Genomic DNA, 4,940 nt, shown 5'->3' on the forward strand with positions numbered 1-4,940 from the left:
TTTTTTTTTTCTTAGGGTCTTGGAAAAGAACTTCTAGTCCTTTAGCTAGCTTTAACCATGCCTTTCTTAAGGATATTTTTTTCATAACAGAAACTTGCACTGAGTGAGGAAAAATGTACAAACAGAAACCAGCTGCCCAAATATATTCAGCCTCAATTTTATTCACTGAATACTGAGAATACTTGCACAGTGTCTTCCAGGTCTGTGTGCGCAGAAACCACAGATAGCTCAGAGGGACGGCATCCTGAGAATTGTGCCAGTGTTAAAAGCCCATGCGAAAGGTGGAGAAAGAGAAACTTGCACAAAACAAATGAGCTGTGGGTGTATCTCATACAGGAACAGTGCCAGGAACCAAACATGAGACTCTGCTCCCTTGACCCCATGTCTGCCTTTACTTCCCTTAGGCTTCAGGTGACTGAAATTGACAAAAAGGAACAGAACAAAAGAACAAGCTGAAACTGTTCCTTCATCTCTTTCCACACATACACACACACAAAAGAGAAACAACCTGCACAGAAGTAACTGTGCACCGCCTGAAGACAGGCGTCAAGATCTGCTGTTTAAAAACATCTGTCCTATAAAACAAACAAATAAACAAACAAAAAAACATAAAATTTTGTCATATTTAAAATATATATAATGTAAAGAAAATAAAATTCTTCACATATTTTTTTTTCCATGGTTGGTCTTTTCCAAAAATTAAGCATGTTTTCCGGAGCAACAAAAAAACACTGAAGGGACATGTAAGAGGTAACTATATTATGGGAAATACTCTTTTTCCTTTGAAACTGAATCAGAAACTCTGGGAATTTGTTTCAGCTTTTGTACTTTTGTTGAATAAGGGACTGAAGCTGTAGGTATTTGGTTTGTGTTAGAACTGGGACAAATCTCTCCAGCTTTCTATGTGTCAGTTTTCTCACATAAAATGGAGATAAAGGCACTCAGGGCTATGTCATATAGATGTGATTCAAGCTATGAGAGATGCTAGATTTGTCATGGGAACTCCAGGAGCCTTCTGCTCATTGGATCAGCAGCTGGAGGACAGAGGTTGACTTGGGGCAGTCTTATGGCAGATGGAATGCACCCTTGGGTCTGGAGTCCATGGGTATCAGGTTGAGACAGCCAGTGGCTCACATCCCTTGAACAAATGTGGATGGCTGCTTTGCAATGGTCTGGCAAGCAATTTAGACTTGATCAGTTCCGACTGGAGCTCAGACACCTACCTCACTGGTAGACATCTTCATGGTGAACATCTAAATACATCCATTAGAAGTGGAAATCCACTGTTCTGATCCTTTTAGCAGTTCTGACAACCATGAATGAAAATCAGCTTTTCAAAAGTAGACATAATGACTGCTTTGGTTCTGAGATGAGTTTTATTTTCCTGTTCAATAAACTAAGGTATTTCTCCTTGTAGGCATAAAAAGGTAATGTATATTTTTAACAGTGTCTCACTGTGCACAATTCCTATATTCTCTTTAGTTCTGAAGGAGCTTTGTCTGCAGGCATTTTTGGCTTAATCTACTGCAGTGGATTTTGCAATAGAAAACTGCAAGGCTCACATTACTGCTAGCTCAAATGGACCCTTTGGCTTGAATTCCTCTTAATGATAGATATTGCCAAATGTTTCTTCATCATTTTCTTAATTATGCAAAAGTGGATTTAGATGAAAGTGATGACTGCTGACAAATTTGTTAACCAAACCTTTGCAATTTGAAGGTACTCTTTCATAAATTTTTCTCTTATTTTTCCCTGGTTAAAAAAGTTTGATCCTGAATTACCAAGAGCTGCAGAGCAGATATGACTGCTGGTGCCAAGACCAGATTTGCAGATCTTACTTGTAGGAAATGAAAAGAAAAAGAAATGTAGCGACAAAGCTCCAAATATCACTGTAATAAAAACTGCATAAATCATGTTAAGTTCTGAGGATCAAAAGAGACTCTTTTCAAGATTTTCCTGTCAATTCTTATTATCGTTGCTTTTATTTTGTTTTCAACATTAGAAAATTATGTATGAATTTTCTCAAACCAGTCTCAAAAGGGTAAACCAAAACTCTGCTAGAAGAGGGCATTAGTTGTTCTGTTTTATCTCTGGAAAAGACGTGCTTTCACCAAAGAGGAAAAGAGCGGCAGTGACCTCTGTTGATGGAATTAAGCAACGAATGTAAAGAGCCAAAAAGGGAAGGCAACACATTTAAATCCTTTCCTAGGACTGAAGAAGGCCAAAAACAAACTGTGCAAAGAGAAGTGGCTTTCAGGTCGCACATGAAAAAGAGAAAAAACCATTCTCTGAAGACAGACTCTTCAAGAGGATGGATGCTTCTTTTTTTTGTTTGTTTTAGATAATTAATTCACTTTGGTGTGGAATTCTCACTATTGGCGTAAAGAGAGGATGTAGCACACTAGCAGAGATGTTTCTTCAAGTGTTGTATTACATTACAGTAGTTTTCATAGCCAAAAGGAAAACAACATTTTTGTATGTATTACGTGATCTGAATTTAGTGACCGGTTCATTGTGCCAGCCTGACACACTGGATCCTTGAAGTTTTGAGGCAACTAAGCCTTCCACTTGGCAGGCTGCCTGGTTTGGAGACAAGTGTCTAGGAACTGTCATGCCCTTATGGCCAAGAATTTGGAACAGGTCTTTATCTGCTAGTTCTGATGTGGGAAAATAATTAAACACGTAGATACCCACAAGAATCTCAACCTTAATGCTTAACTTAAGGTTGGGAGTAGTCTCAATAAAGCAAAGCACATAAGGATTGATTCCATACAGCTCAAGTTATTGAAATCAATAAGAGAACTTCAATCAAAGGTTACGTAGATCGTGGAAATCAGGGTATTGTATCTTTTTCTTTTTTCAGTCTTTTGCTTTTTCTAAGAGCAGAGAAAAACAGAAACTTAAATGAGAAGGATCAGGGCTCCAAACTGTTAAATTTATTTTGTGGTTTTATGCTGTCCAGTAAATAACTGGTACCCACGCTTTTTGCTTTTCCAGGAGTCACAGCAATACAGACTGTTGTATTTTTCCTTCTATATCTAGTGTTAGGGATGGAAGGTCTAACCATGATCATAAAGCTGGGGGTTTCCTGAATTCAGGTATTTAGTTTCTTAATGCCTCCACCTGGGCTTCACAAGCTTTAATTTTAGTCTACTTTTCAGAACTAGTGCTATCAGGATCCCAATCCTGAAATTTCCTTCTCATGCAAAACAAATGCGCATTGATAATGACACATTATTAGTAAGATGATCCATTATCATATCTTCATTCAAGCTTCATAAAGAATTACTTCTACAAATATAAGGAGGAATAAAAATCTCAGTTTATTTTGTTTTTATTATAGATAAAATCAGAAAATGAAATAATATATCAGTGCGACTTGATATCATTAACTGGATCTTAGAGGCATACTTGCTATGCTAGTGTGAGAAAATTGATTCTAGTCTACATATTTTATAGATATTGAGCATATAGCACTTTATGAAAATTTAAAATAAGACTAAATATTGTAGCTACTTATTTGAGGATTCTGTGCTGTCAAGCATCAAGCATGTGTTGATGTATCTTCCATATATAACTAACCATACTGAAAAACACCTGTGGAGACTCATGGGGAACTAGGTCTGTATTATTTGCTCTGCATAAGTCTGACAAAATTTTGTGGTCAGTGGTCAGGATGACAAATACAGCTGAATGGACCATAGATCAGTGATTTCTTTCACTCAATACACTGAGCATCCTATGAAGACCTCTGCATGTTAAGGCCTCCAGTTACTCAGTCACTCCTTTCAGGATGCCCCAGGACTCTATTTGTGGGAGAATTAATATATTAAATAAAAAAAATTCTTTAACAGTAAATGAGTAAATTAATTCTTTATACAGAACAATTCTATATAAAGAATAATTACGTTCTTCCAAGGATAATTCAAATATATTTTTAAGATAATTGATGCAATTTCAAGATGAACATTTGTGATATTGAATATAGCCAAAATTTTTGCACTGGAAGTTGAAATAACCCATGATCTGATACCTGTGTGGTGTCCCAGTTCCATATGTACTATCTTTACAGTTGCAGGTATGGTTTAGGCAGAAGGTTGAGAATCAAAAAGAATTTAAATATCTCGTTGCCATTTTTCTATCATTCATTCTTATTAACCCAACATTCAGGCTTAATAATTTAAGCCTTTTTTTTCCCACTTTACTTTTCCAGTCCATTTATGAACAAGTTTCTGAGTGGTTACTTATATACTGTTCTTCAGAGGTCAGTTCTCATGGCTTATCTTGTAGAAAAGAAATAAAAAAGTCAGCAGTCATCTTTTTCTTACATCTGGCAAGTATCTTTTTTCATACAATTATAACTCAAACTGTTTGACAGGAATTTGTCCAAAGCTAAAGAATATATTTGGATGGAGATTAAAATGGAAAATTACATCTTCAGAGATGTACTTTTCTTTAAATTACTAGTATGTGAAAACTGTTTTGGAACTTTAATTGCTGCTACAGACTTACTACAAAATAAACTTTGTTATAAACCCTGGCCGATCCTTATCTATAACCAAAAATCTCCACAACGGCAAGAGTGTAATATGGGGTGAAATCATGCTTGAATTTGGAATTTTTTACCACCAAATTTAATGAGACAAAATTTCCTCTTTTCAACAGAACTTCTCCCATTGTGTGCATGTGGAGATTATGCAGATCCTGTAATAATTGCTTGATTTTTTTACAGTGAGGAGACTTACATACTTTCTGGTTTTGGCACCACACAGAAACATTTGGGCATGATTTCTCAGAGAAAACTGGACAATCCAAACCCAGAGTTTGAGTGACCTCCTGAGTTGGAAGCCAGCTCCTCTGTTAAGCACCAGCTCTGAACCCTAACAATTATGCCTGTTTCCATAAACTGCAGCTGAACCTGCCATTTTTTTTGACCATTG

The sequence above is a fragment of the Coturnix japonica genome, chromosome 1, assembly GCF_001577835.2.
Source record: "Coturnix japonica isolate 7356 chromosome 1, Coturnix japonica 2.1, whole genome shotgun sequence".
NCBI classification, from domain to species: Eukaryota; Metazoa; Chordata; class Aves; order Galliformes; family Phasianidae; genus Coturnix; species Coturnix japonica.